The sequence below is a fragment of the Macrobrachium rosenbergii genome, chromosome 17 (assembly GCF_040412425.1).
Source record: "Macrobrachium rosenbergii isolate ZJJX-2024 chromosome 17, ASM4041242v1, whole genome shotgun sequence".
In the NCBI taxonomy this organism is placed as follows: Eukaryota; Metazoa; Arthropoda; class Malacostraca; order Decapoda; family Palaemonidae; genus Macrobrachium; species Macrobrachium rosenbergii.
The window spans coordinates 24,055,765-24,070,764 of record NC_089757.1 but is presented as its reverse complement, the minus strand read 5'-3'; positions in this window follow the sequence as shown (position 1 = coordinate 24,070,764).

Below are 15,000 nucleotides of genomic sequence, written 5' to 3'. Positions count from 1 at the left end.
TTAGAAAAGATATATTCTGCAAATACAGTATATATATACACATGTATACGCATATATATATATATATATATATATATATATATATATATATATATATATATATATCTATATTATATATTGTGTGTGTGAATTGTGTGTATACCAAGTCAATATATCAATATTACCTTGGTGTGAGTTGCACTAAGTCAACCTATCAAAAATAGTGAGTTGGCTAAGAAAACACATGATATGGTAATGAAAGGTAGAAAAAGTAGAGGTAGGCAGAGAAGGAAATGGAGTGGCGTCCTAGAGAAAGGCATGAAATAGACTTCTGCGGGTGGGTTTAAGGTAGCATGGAGTACATGCACCAAAACACATAGTGTTCGGGCATATGTTAGAAGGAAACTGTCCTGCACAGGAGAACTCTGTTGGTCGATCGACCTAAATTTCAATCTCTCTCTCTCTCTCTCTCTCTCTCTCTCTCTCTCTCTCTCTCTCTCTCTCTCTCTCTCTCTCTCGTCTTTTAATCGCCGATTCATTTGATTCAGGACTATGACCCTTCTAATTTTATTATCTGTAGCTTTTTTTTTTTTTTTTTTTTTTTTTTTTGAGAAGTGTTACCAAGGCATTGGAGACTTGTTTTGTGCATAAAAAGCTGGAGTGATTTCTAATGATGGCAAGTCGGCTGAGAATAGTCTGTGATCTTATTGCGTTTCTTTATTCGAACGTGATCTCTTTTATGCCGTAATTTATCGGGAGTTATGTTGTTTTCAGTTTTTTTATTTATTTTTTATTACGAAATTGATAGTTCAATTTTCTCATGCTCAAATATCAGTGGACGAAGAATAAGGCAGAGAGAGAGAGAGAGAGAGAGAGAGAGAGAGAGAGGTGGGACTGGAAAAAGGGAATTATATATCTTATGGGATGATCTGTTACAGAATTCGATAAATAGTAAAGCTCAAGTGAATGATAAAATTTCTAGCGGTCTGTTGCATTTCTTGGGTTGCATAAACGTAAGATGTTAAGATAACAAATCTTCAGAATGGGGGGAGTGCCCTCAGTGCACCTCGCGCGGCACACTGTAAACATTACTTACGGTTCTTTGTAGCGTCCCTACGGCCCCTAGTTGCAACTCATTCCATTGCTTTTACTGTACCCCCGGTCATATTCACATTCTTCCATCTTATTTTCCACCCTCTCCTAACAAGTGATTCATAGTGCGACTGCAAAGTTTTTCTCCCGTTGCACCTTTAATGCCTTTTTACTTTCAGTATCTCGTTCAGCGCTGAATGACCTCATAGGTCGCAGCGCTTGGCCTTTGGCCTAAATTTTATATTTCATTCCCTTCCAAAATAACAAATTGACGTCAGTGGCGTGGTGATATGCTCACTGGACCGGAGGTAAGCCTGCTATTGTATTGGTGCTCGTTATTTTTTGTACTTTCACTGTATCTACATTGTACTACTCATTGACCTTCAGGTTATATTATGACGTCTGAGGGATTATGACTCTCAAGATATATACCTTTTAAATTCTGAATGTTCTTGCCCCTGATGTTACACTGGCCTTGTATTTAATATATTTATAGAACTTTACGGTACTAGATTCTATTTACTCTTGGTGATGGGAAGTTATTATCATAGTAGTTAATTCATGATATATATGGGATTGCAATAAAATCATGTCCTATATATATTGCTGAAAAATACATAGTACTCATTCGCCTTAAAGATCAATAAATAACGTGACCGTTAAATGAGCTTATTTCTGTTATTATTGCGCTTATTTTGTCAAATTTCTCTTTAGAAAAATATTAATCTTCAAGTCTTTATTTTATCTTACAGCATATTTTTTATTCGTTGTCTTCAGGTACAGACACCAGGATATAATATATTGAAATATTTTACTCTTTGGATTGCGCGATAATGTTTTTGCAATAGTTGAAAAGATGAAAATGTTATTAAAGCTATCACGTTTTAGTTTTCTGTAAAAGAAAACTATTGTGCCGGCTTTGCCTGTCCGCCCTCAGATCTTAAAAACTACTGAGGCTATAGGGCTGCAAATTGATATGTTGATCATCCACCCTCTAATCATCAAACATACCAAATTGTAGCACTTTATCCTTAGTAGGTTTCATTTTATTTAAGGTTAAAGTTAGCCATTATCGTGCTTCTGGCAACGATATAAGATAGGCCACCACCGAGCCGTGGTTGAAGTTTCGTGGGCCGCGGCTCATACCGAGACCACCGGAAGATAGATCTGTTTTCGGTGGCCTTGATTATACGATGTACAGAAAACTGGACGCATTTTTTACTAGTTTCGTTTATTCCGTAAGCGTTACATGATCAATAGGATATCAAGATCAAAATATATCCAACTTTACCGCTGTTGTAATTATAATCAAAGTTGTGCTGAAGGTGAAAACTTTAAAGAGTAAAACTGTGGTTTATCAGTAACGCGAAAGGGCGAAGCGCTTGTCGAAGGTTGTACTCCAGGAAGAAAACATGAACATGGAAGAAGTTTGAGGCTTAAATTAAGTCAAGTTGTGCGCGGTACATACTGTACTACTGGTGCAGCAGCTGTTGTTGCTGTTATTGCTGCTTTACTTGTTTCAGTTAACATCTATCGAGTGACACAGCAAGTTCAGATGAATTCTCCCCTGATAGGGTAAAAAGTCCTCATTAGTTTTTTTTTTTTTTTTTTTTTGCTTTAGGCCATCATCATTGCTTTTACATTATTTAGATCGTTTGGGTATCGTTTTCAACGTTTTGATTACAGTGCATTTAAGTAATATTTGTAAAGTGTTCATACTGATTCTGTAAATTTGTTCTTCACTTCATTATAAAATGCCCAAGGCTCAGACAAATGAATATAGCCACAAATGAGAACATTTTACGATTCTCTCTCTCTCCTCTCTGTGTGTGTGTGTGTGTGTGTGTGTGTGTGCGCACGAGTCAGTGTGCGTTCCTGCAGCGTTTCAATATATTTTGATTTCTGTCTAAGCCGTCGGCATTTTTACTGAAGTACTGTTAATGGCCTTTTGATGTTCAGTTTTCAAGTTTTATAGAGTTCATTATTAATGTAGCTGATCGGCTTATTTGTTAAAATGTTTAAGAACAGTTTCTATTTATTATGTTAATTTTTTACATTCATTTTCATTCATAAATGTAACCTCATTATATTTGTACAGAGATTGCCTTTTCATCATCGTGAGTTGGACTTTAGACCCTCCTCCTCCTCCTCCTCCTCCTCCTCCTCCTCATTTTCCTAGCTTACCTCCTGGTTACAAATGATTTTACTTCTTGACGAGGGCACATGCGAGGGTATCTATCTTTATCTATCTGTTGGGCTTGCTAATATAGGCCCGCTCTCATCTTCATCCCACTTTTTTTTTTTGTTACTCACATCATATCTCCCGGTCTACACTTCACCTCTTTCTCTCTAGCTTCAGAAAATGGCAAAGCTTAGTAAGCGAAATGAAAGACTTGCATATATTTCTGTACCTTTATTAGCTTAAAGATTTCGTTTACATAGAACAGAATAATCTGTATCCAGTACCTCTCTTCTGGCATAGATTTCTCAAGTACATTTGCTTCAGCATATACCAGTTCCGTAGATGAGTTTGTATGCATATCAAAAAAGATATATGTGCGTGTTCAGTTGACTGAAGTCTTTCGAATAACATCTTTACATTTCTGTCTCACATTGGGACCGAACACAAGGCTTTCAAATGAGAGGCAATGGAGCTACCAACTGACCCACACAGGAAAAAATCTATTTCAGTTACACATGTAACTGTGCGTTGATTATTTCCATTACCCTCTTTTTCACTACCCGGGTTTTGTCCTTTAAATAAATGATAAATGGTAGCTCCTAATAGGTACATCCATAATCTCACCGAAGAAAACTGGAAGCCCATTGTAAATATGCATCCCTCCAATCCTTTTATTCACCTGAAGCAAAACGGTCGTTAAAGGCGATGTAATGCTTGCTGTAAATATCTGGCATTATCTGGGGGGCGAGAGATTTGAACGAATAGGCATTATTCCTCTTCCAGTGTTCTCAGGCGAGAAATTTATCTTTATTTCAGGCGAGATTGGCGTTTGTGCATTTCCTCCTCTGTGTGTATTTTATAACAGGTTTCCAAAGCAGAATGACTTTAGTATTAACACAGTGACAGAATCATTATTTTTAGGTGTACACTTAAGACTCATTTGATTCCTTGTATCTCTAATTATATAAACAGCAGAAAGTTTAAAGAATCCCGCAAAAAAATACAGTTTAGGAAATAATCCACTCTGAAAGGTTAATAAGATTACCTGGAGATTCGCAAACGTCTAAACTTGATGCCTGGAGTGTTTTTTTTTTTTCGAATTCTCAATCTACGAGGATTTCCTGAGGGTGGAACACACCAACAGTCACACCACTGGAATTCACAAATATTCCTGAAGAGGCAAAAAGGTGTCCAATTCCTGCTTTTGTTTCTCCTGCCCTCATCAGCATTCTTCAGGCAGATTGTCAGCTGGTGTTGCAGTTCTATTAATTATAAGAAACGCACCAACCTGTTCGCTCACGTAATGGGAAAATCCTGTCTGTTCATTAGCTCGGAATTGTCACTGCTGTTAAAAGCGTCATAGTGATAGCTGGCGTAGAAGGCTGCGAATAACACCGGAACTGAAAACCCTTATATTGCAGCGTCCCTAGTTACATAGATAACTGTGAAAGTGGCTTTCCTCGCGCTAAGGAAATTAGTGTTATCACTCAGCTGTGAAGTGGCTATTTTGTTAGAATTTCTGAGTTTTTTTCATTTTTCCAAAGTAGTTTTCTTCAAAAAATTGTGAGTTTCCATTGATTGCATTATTTGATTTATCCTCGTTGTTATTTTGGAACCGCATATTCTGATTTTGCATGGTAGTCTCCGTTAGACCCTGAGTAATTTGTCTTCGTTATATGAAGAAGCTTTCAATTACTATTTGCTAGTTAAAACGATAATTGTTTCATTGTTCAAAAGTAAAGTTCCATTTTTTTCCAAAGTTTCATTTAACGTTAGTTCGGAAGTCCATGTACATTATCAGTCCTCAAAATTTTCAGTTTTCTGTAAAAAACTATTAAGATGACTATTTGTCTGCTCGTCCGCACTTTTTCTGTCCGCCCTTAGATCTTAAAAACTACTGAGGCTAGAGGGCTGCAAATTGGTATGGATATCACCCACCCGCCAATCATCAAACATAACCAAATTGCAGCACTCTTGCCTCAGTAGTTTTTATTTTATTTAAGGTTGAAGTTAGCCATGATCTTGCGTCTGTCACCGTTATAGTGCCAACAACACAGCTCACCACCGGGCCGTGGCTGAAAGTTTCATGGGCCGCGGCTGAGAGTTTCTTGGGCCGGGACTGAGAGTTTCATACACCATTATCCGCATGCATTTTTTACTTGTTAATTACTGTGATAAGCTGAATTTATTTGCCTGTTATCAAAAGACCGATGTGACGTCAGTAAGTTAATGAAGGGTGTGCTTACTGTTTCACTGACATTTAAAAGAAATGTTTTAGGTTTTACAAGGTAACTTCAACACTACTTGTTGGTTTTAAGTGTTCTATCCAAATACTGCTTAAAATTGATATAAAATCCACTGTTCCATAAAATTTTTACTTACCATATTAGTTTCTTTCTGAGGATATTATTAATGTTCTAGAGAGGAAAGCCTAAATAAAGAAGTTAGTTTTGATTATCTTGTCTTTTTGAAAACAGATGCCCTGTAAATAATATCTCTTTTAAAAACCAGTCGCTTACAAATAATCAAAATGTCTACTTCAAAAATCTTTCGCGTTTAATCATGCTGATCTGATAAAAAGAGTCGAATTGCATAAATGTTAATTTTCAGTTCAAGAAGGTTACTTTGATGATGTTTCTCCAGTAGCAGAAGTTTCAAATAATTTAGATTTACCTGTACCCGCTGATAATATTTTAGAGCTCACTAAGATTTTGATGATAATTTTTTTTTCCGTGGTTTATATATGTAAACGGCACCTTTTTCATATTGACTCCAACTGAAAACATAAATGCACATCTTTTGCAACTGAACAATACAGTAATATCAGTGAGCTTTGCATATAAAGAGGAAGCAGGCTTTTGCCTGTCATCTCTAAATTTAAATACGCACTTGTTGCTTAGTCAACTCTATACCTATACATACTTAACCTTATATATATATATATATATATATATATATATATATATATATATATATATATATATATATATATATATATATATATATAAATATATATATATATATATATATATATATATATATATATATATATATATATATATATATACTATATATATATAAGTCTTCCACACGCTCTCGCGTTCTGAAAACCGTAAAGTTTAGATTTACCATTCGTAAATTAGAATGATAGACGTGTACATTAACAGCCCTTATCTCACTGGAGGATGATGTCTTTATTTCCAAGGGGTAGTATATTCCTTTGGCGGATCTGTGAAGTCTTTTTGATGGGTAGTCTATATTGCGTCTTCATAAATAAGACTTGAGTGTACCAACACCTGGCGCATGTTTAAAAAACAGCCTGTAGGTTGGCGTTTACGGTTCCGGATATTTATAAATATTCGCGGGGCAGCGTTAGCAGTCGGTATGTTCGCTCTGATAGTTACGGTACATTGAGAATGAAATTGAAAATGGTTGCTATTCTGCTTTTCTGTGAAAATTGGTATATGATTATTGCATTATGTAGCAGGTGAATTCTTGTAACTTTTTCTTCATTGGACTGTTATCATATTTAGTTTTTCACTTTGCAGTTCGTTTCGGCCAAGATTTAAAAGTGACGGGAAAAACGAAGAGAAAATGTAACCTTTAAATTAATCGTATACTCTGAATGCATCATCTGTTAATATCCAGTAGCTTTCAAAGTTTTATATTATTGTTTTTCAGTTTTCCTCTTAACATTTACTAACGAATGGCGAAATCTAACTTACGTTCCATGATAGTGTATATATTATATATATATATATATATATATATATATATATATATATATATATATATATATATATATATATATATATATATATATATGTATGTGTGTGTGTGTGTGTGTGTATATGTGTGTATATATGTGTGTGTGTATATGTGTGTGTGTATATGTATATATATATTTAGTAGGAGAATTGCGACACTATCTTAAGTCTTTTCTTTTCGTCCCCAAAGCAAGGCAACTTGTTTTTACATTGACGCCATTCTTGTAGAATTGTGGCCTCGTAAGTAACTTTCTCGTTGCACATTTAGCTGCGGAGCAAAGGAGACGAAAGAATCATTACAAGGAATTAGAAACAAAACAAGCTCTGACTTCTCTACAACTTTCTATAAATTGACCAGAACTGAATAAACTCCAAGATGTTCAACTATAATTTATAAAGGAGAAACTTCATTTTATTTTTCAAGAGTCACTCGTAATCCAGTAATTTAGTGGATAAATCACCATCGGAGGTTAGGTAAATTTAGGGTGCATTAAATTGTATTCGTGTTGGCAATCAACATTTTGTTTTGTATTTACTGAGCGTATGATAGTTTGCAAAGGCAATGAGTAATACATATTGGGATCGAACGGTTTCTAATCTTATTTTGTTTTAACTAGGAGAGTATTTGCCCTTCACAAAATTGAGAGACAGATTTACATCATGCGTATTGTAACAAAAGAGAGAGAGAGAGAGAGAGAAAGAGAGAGAGAGAGAGAGAGTGAGTGAAAAAATAGAGACCCTCATGAATATTGTAAAACAGTACGTTCAGGAAAAATTGCATCCCAAAATGGTCTTTAAATAATAGTCATTTCACTACAATGACATAATAAAATAAAGATAGAGACATCTCAGAACAGGAGAGTGATTCTCAACATTTTCAACATTATTCAGGACGTTCAGTTACTGAGGCGTCATTGAATATTGTTCATGAGTTTCAGTAAAATGGCTTACTCTCCTGGGCAATCTCGCTGGTAATGGGTCTGTTTTTCTGTTTTATTGCGTAGTTCCAATCAGATTGGCGGATACACGCACACACACAAACAAGCTCTGGCAGAAGTTGAATGAAAAGCACATCTTGCTGGCTGGACCTAGGGATAAAAGATTGTTAGAAATTAAAAGACATAACAATCTCAGAATAGGGAGATGAGCTGCTGCTAAAAGTATGTACCTGATGTATTTTCTCTCTGTAGAATAAGATATATTAACTGACATTTTCAGTATATTATATATATATAGATATATATATATAGTTATATACTATATATATATATATATATATCTTTACTAGAATGTTTGTATGTATATGTATATGTTTCAGAGCAAGCAATGGCTGCTTACTCTCTGGGCAACGAAATAATAATGTCTGTTTTCCTGTACAAACAACCCAGGTTGCGTGTTCTCTATCTCTCTCTCTCTCTCTCTCTCTCTCTCTCTCTCTCTCTCTCTCTCTCTCTCTATATATATATATATATATATATATATATATATATATATATATATATATATATATATATATATATATATTATTTCATAAATAAACAGTCTTATATATGTATATAGGAGAACATAGCTCATAATTGACATATTTATTAATAGCTATCACCCATATCCCATCTTTTCTGGCTAAAAGATACAAAAACACTAATTAAAACTTAAAACAGAGAGTTTATTAAAAATACTTTAAAGACTGAAAATGACAATGACAAAATATATATATATATATATATATATATATATATATATATATATATATATATATATATATATATATATATTATATTGAGTGTGTTTTTATCAAAAGTTTTGTTAACGTTACTATTATATTTGATTTTGTAATTTCTTGGTAGAAACATCCAGAATTACTCTTCCAAATTCCACCCATCGTTGCTAAATAAAGGACTGACACAGGTGTAATATCATATTGCACTCTGTAACAGTTTCTGAATATTTCCGGCTCCTTAATTGGTTTCTGCTTCCCTTTATTGCTTATAACCAGATTCTCCTTTATATCTTCCGAACACACACGGAGGTGTTTCCTGCCTTTATTGTCTGTTGGTAGGATGGTAGGAAAGTTTACTTGTATTAGACTGTTCCAAGTGTAAGGATCATTTTGTTAGGTATCCTTTTCACTTCCGACAAGTCTCTCACTATTCAAAGCACCGGCATAGTAGGGAAGTCATGTTTCTGTGCTCCATCTTCCCATTTTTTTTTGTAGAACTTATTACGCAGTTTGGCTCAGAAATATTCTCTTTGACCATTATTCTCTCTCTCTCTCTCTCTCTCTCTCTCTCTCTCTCTCTCTCTCTCTCTTTTAGCGGGCTGAACCCAAATTCTCTCCCGCTATCTCTTATACTTGTAATGGCAATTCATTCTTTCTAATTGTTGCATCGGTATTGCATATTAATTTTCTTAGGGGACAAAGGAATTAAGATTCTTTATGAGGGTACGTCCTTGCAGTAAATAGAGAGGACAGTGCTGGTATGTGTTTTAGTTGCAACAGAGGTTATGAAAGCATTTCGTTCCTCAAAGAAGCAATCTTGTCTGCATATACCCGTTTCCTTTCTTATTGCTCTCTTGGTCTCTTAGTTTGACAGAGATGTCATTTGCTTAGTCGTTTCATTTGATGAGACAAGTGAGTTTGTTATCGTGTTATGATCCTCTTTGTGCGGGTTTGTTATTCAACGTGGTTTTTTGTTAATGAAAATAGATGGCGGTTAGGTGTGTGCACCGTTGTTCTTGTTGATTTCTTGTTGGTTTTCCTGTTACTAAAAGAAGAAATCAGTTATCAAGAATTGCGAAGAAAATATAGGTGATTGATGGTTTTTAGTTGTCAGATTGTAAATTTACCTCTGTATATACATAACGTAAAACACATTTTTTCTTTCTTTGAATCTTCAGCTGAAAATCCTTATGGACAGAGTCGACGGACTATAAACCAAAGAGGGCTCCAATGGGAAGGGCTTCAAAGAGAAATTCACCTACAGAGAGAGGCAAGTAATAGGAAAAGGTGATATATAAATAAATATTGAGGGAACAGAAAATAAAACTGGCACACCGTATATTCAGGAGACGTCAGCAGAGTGCAGAAATGATTTTGCTTACTCACTCTGCAGATAAATTTACATGTTTACTACGCGCCAGCCTTCTAATTGGCAAAACAAAGCAATGCTAGGTTCGGTCTGCTCTTGGATGAAGGCTGGCCAGTCATGTGTTTAGTACCCTGTTGGAATCTCGGTATGTGAAGTTGAACATTAATGGGTTTGGTCAGCGTTTGTGACTGTTACTATCATTGGGACTGACAACGTCTCCGACAAAATAAATGCATCAGGCCTTATGGGTCTGGTATGAGGGGTAATGGTTCACAATGAAGGAGGATAAGAGAGCCTAGAGTGTTAGCAATCACTCTTGGAAGCTTATTGTATATTGCTGCCAATTTTGTAAAATTATCAGTTCTTGTGTCTTGGCACAGATTTCAGGCATCCGTCATTTGTCATAGTTAAAACTATATATATCAAGCTGAAAGAGACCAGAATTAAAAGAAGCATGCAAAGAATCTTGCATCTGTGCAAATGTATTAGACGTTAGTTGCTTCTCATAAAGTGCTTCAAGTTATATTTAAGCCAGTCAGAATAAGTCTCAGATATTAAATGTGTGAGTTTTTTTTTTCTTTGTTCTGGATTATAATTTCCAATGCTAGATAATAAGAGTTCAGTAAAAAAGGAAGGGAAAAAAAAAGGAAAATTCGGTACTGTGGTTGGAATACGAATATTTAATGGGAGCTTTTGTAAAATGTTAAAGTAGAAGAGAAATCCAAACTTTGATTAAGAAACGACTAGTTGATTTAACGTCCTGTGTTTCAAGAAAAATACTAGATTTAATGAGTGAAACTGATAACCAAAAAAACATGCAGTTGTTGGAGGCCTCTAATGAAGTACTTAATTAAACCCAAGTTTCATTCCGTTAAAAGTTTACTGACGGACTGGGAATTATATGACTGAAGTTCATGTGAAATATTTGAATATAATATAATTTGATTGTGGAAATATTTAGAGCATTTGGAATTAGGTTGAGGTCATTTATATTCGAATAAGACCAAAATCAGGGTTTTTACCCTGATTTTGGACCCACTTCGTGCGCCTTGGGTATTAAGGTCCCTTGATGTGGCGTTCTGGTCTTCTTCTTCTTCTTCTTCTTCTTAAGGAGAGAGAGAGAGAGAGAGAGAGAGAGCGGCAAAACAATTATAATACGCCAAGATAGACAGATATCTAAGCAATTGCTCTTGTTTTTATTGGTATGCTTTATTGCAGAGGCAGATCTGCTTGCTTCCCCCTTCGTTGGGGCGGATGCATGAGAATATTAAGGTATGGATTCGAAATGGTTATCTGAGAGCGAAGCCTGTATTTAGTTTGTGGATATTTGTTGATCATACCATCTATGTTATGATTTTCTGATGTAGGAAAACCGTGGACTACTGATATTGTTCCCTCGGTATCACGTATCTCTACGATAATTGATTTTCAGTTTGCAAGGCTTTGTTCATGTATGTATGTAAGAACTTATAACAGCAAGATAATATGACTTGGTTTAAATTTGTTTAATTTCCCTGTTTCGAAATTCTTTTTTTAGAAGTTAATGTAGCTGGAAGTAAAATAAGAATCATAGCTTCATCATTGTAATTTCAGTTCTTCGTTAAAACTCGAAAGGTAATCTCATTTTGTTTCATCTGCAGTCTCTCTCTCTCTCTCTCTCTCTCTCTCTCTCTCTCTCTCTCTCTCTCTCTCTCTCTCTCTCTCTCTCTCTCTCTCTCTCTGATCTTCTGTCTGAATCTGATGATATTAGGTAGCGTTATAAACATAGTATTTCCAGCGTAATAGTTTATTATAAATGTCCACCTCGTATGTTAAACGGACATGTTCCATTTATCCAATTATTAGCAATATTCTGAGTTGAACATTTAGTTCATATTACATAGTACAATATAAGATGTGCACATTATTTCTTTTCTCTTGCCCTTATATGCATGTAGGTTTGTGTGATCATCTAAGCTTTCCCTTGAATACAGAGTGAAACATCTTACTAGTAATTCCAAATGATTATCTTCGGTCCTAGAATCAAAATAGTATATTCTACGGGAAGCATTTCCTTAGCTTCCTGGTGATAAAGCCTTCGTTATCATCACCTAAATCCCGCAAATGAGTGGAAATAAGTTTTCTCCATTTTATTTCATTTCACCAAACAGAAATCCCCAGTAAGACTTTGCCCCATTTTTCTTCTTGATAGGTAACGCCCACAACCTTTGGCATGCCAGGCTTGGCATGAAGGGTGGGTGGGAGGGAAGGAAAAAAGGCGGGGGTGGGGTTCTGGGAACCCTAGGTAGTGGTTGAATGACTTGCGCTCTTCGTGAGATACGCAATCTCTCGGCCGCCCCCCTCCCGCTCCCCCGGGCCGCCCACCCTCCTCTCAACCTAAAATGAGCCCCATTAAAATAGTTCGATATTTTTCCCATTGCTCACGATAGGTTTATCTCGGTAGCTGAGTCCGTGCCATTCGGGTTTGACGGATGAGAAATCGTTGAATTGAGTGTTCTTTTGATGTTTATGGCCTTTAGGTAACTGTTACCTTGGGTTATTTCTGGTTGAAGGGTTACTTGTGTTGTGGGGGGGGATTCATTTCGTTATGTTATCTAATTTTGGTGTATATAATCGTGCCGGCCTTGTATCGATCCAAAAGATATCAGGTTCATTTAATGATTCACTGACCGCTGACCAGCCAAACTGTCGGGTTAATGTTACAAGCTATGTAGATGTGACTTCTCATTTTGATCAAGGATAAAACTGTTGACTCTGAAATCCAAGGCTTCAGATACACTTTGCCTTTGGACATGGTGTATTTTGCTATATAATGTTGAAACGGTATTTATTTGAAGTTCTAGTTTATTTTCAGCGTTTAAACACAATGCTTTCGTCTGTTGAGAGAGAGGAGAGAGAGAGAGAGAGAGAGAGGAGAGAGAGAGAGATTCATGAAAAGTGGAGCATTCTGTGACAGTTCATGCGGCTAGACGATGGCAGTAATACCGAAAGATAGTCAAACATCAAAACCCAGTTACTTGAGCTTCGTGCATAGATAATCACCTTGATCTCTTCTCAAAAAAGAAGCGAGGCTATGACACGTTGCCAGCCCTAGTTCATGAGACAAATAAACAATTTAAGTACAATATTACAATGTCAGCGTTGTGCTTCAATTCATAGGAAATATATTGGACAGAATTTCGTATTGATTTTAATTCCCAGCCATAAATTCGACATCAAGAGACATTATTCTCTCTCTCTCTCTCTCTCTCTCTCTCTCTCTCTCTCTCTCTCTCTCTCTCTCTCTCTCTCTCATGCCCTTGACTCCTTCCGAACGTTGTGATCGCTCTGGTGGAAAGACTAAATTTAATCACATGCTCCTCGCATTAAATTCCATACATAATTAGCGCTTTCCTCTTCCACATCTCCAGTGGTCTTCTCTCTTTATGCTTTATCCTAACATTGATTTTACCAGTTCGATTTTGTTTCCATGAATCCCTTCAGAAAAGCCTCCACTACAACCGAATTCAGGCTAGAAAAATGGTCAGACTTTAGATGAGAGAGAGAGAGAGAGAGAGAGAGAGAGAGAGAGAGAAGAGAGAGAGAGAGAGAGAGAGAGTTTATATAAATTGTAGGCGGTTTTCATTTAAATTCGGGTACCGTACGTTTTCATGAATAACTTAACGGCTTCTGTGCCAGGTCATCATTAGAAAATCACATCGTATCAAACTAAATGGATCTTTTGCCGATGTTTAGTATCATTGTAATTTCGTCTCTTAAATTGCAAATGAAAGAAAACACTGAATTGAAAAGAAAGTTGTTGACTACTGCTCCTTAGTCACATCGTTACATTGTTGTCAGTTTTTTTGTAAGAAATTCTATTTTCACGGAACGCTGGTGATAATTACTTCATTGTTTTGCAGTAACCCGAAGTCATTCATGCTAATAAAGGATTGTTTATACATAAAGTGTTCACTAATCAAAACAACGTATTTATTAACATTTGGTTACTCACTTCCAAGATTTATATGAAACCCCTTAATATATGCTTGTCAGTCAAATCACATTATTTGCCTCTAGGGAAGGCAATAATTTATAAGAAAAAGTTTACAATGCTCGATGGAAATATTTTATGAATACGTTTGCAGAATTATCTACAAAAATTTTTTATTTTGACTGCATTGAGAGAGAGAGAGAGAGTCACCTATTGGCGAGGACTTAAAGTATACCTACGTACTTGAAGAAATCGCACAAAGGTTATTCCCAAATGAACTTAACCCCTAAACAAACAATTCCCAAGAGAGACGAACACAAGCCCCTGCAAGTTTTACGGGTTATTCCACCCAATAAGCAATGTGAATGCACGTATGTTATGGTGCTATATGTCTGTATATATCAAGTCATAATCTGAAGGTTGTTGAGGCGGCAACTCGCCGATTCTAAGTGGATCGACTCATAGTTACTGTCAAGGTTCTATTTCTGTCTCCTTCAGAAATCGCCCACTCCCTGACCCAGGCTAAGATATTTGTTAATCTTAAAGTTATGGGGTTCAGAAATAGGCTTCTCCTTCATTAGGAAAAGGGAAGGGGCCCTCGCTTTATGTAGGTGTTTTAAAATTATAAACTCAACAGAGGGTAGCGGAAAAGGAGCCTTTTACTTAAACCCCAGAGAGAGAGAGAGAGAGAGAGAGAGAGAGAGAGAGAGAGAGAGAGAGAGAGATTGTGTCTGGAGTTAAATTGCCATAAGGAGTGGGGTATGAATGCTAAATACGCCTTTAAAATATGTTAAACAATGCCCTTTTAATACTTTTCTTGTTCTGTACATTTACAAATAAAAAGCAGAAGAAAAAGAATGATTTTAGGTCACGAATAGCTGTGTTGCGTGCACTGAAGAAGATTCGTGTCAACGTTTG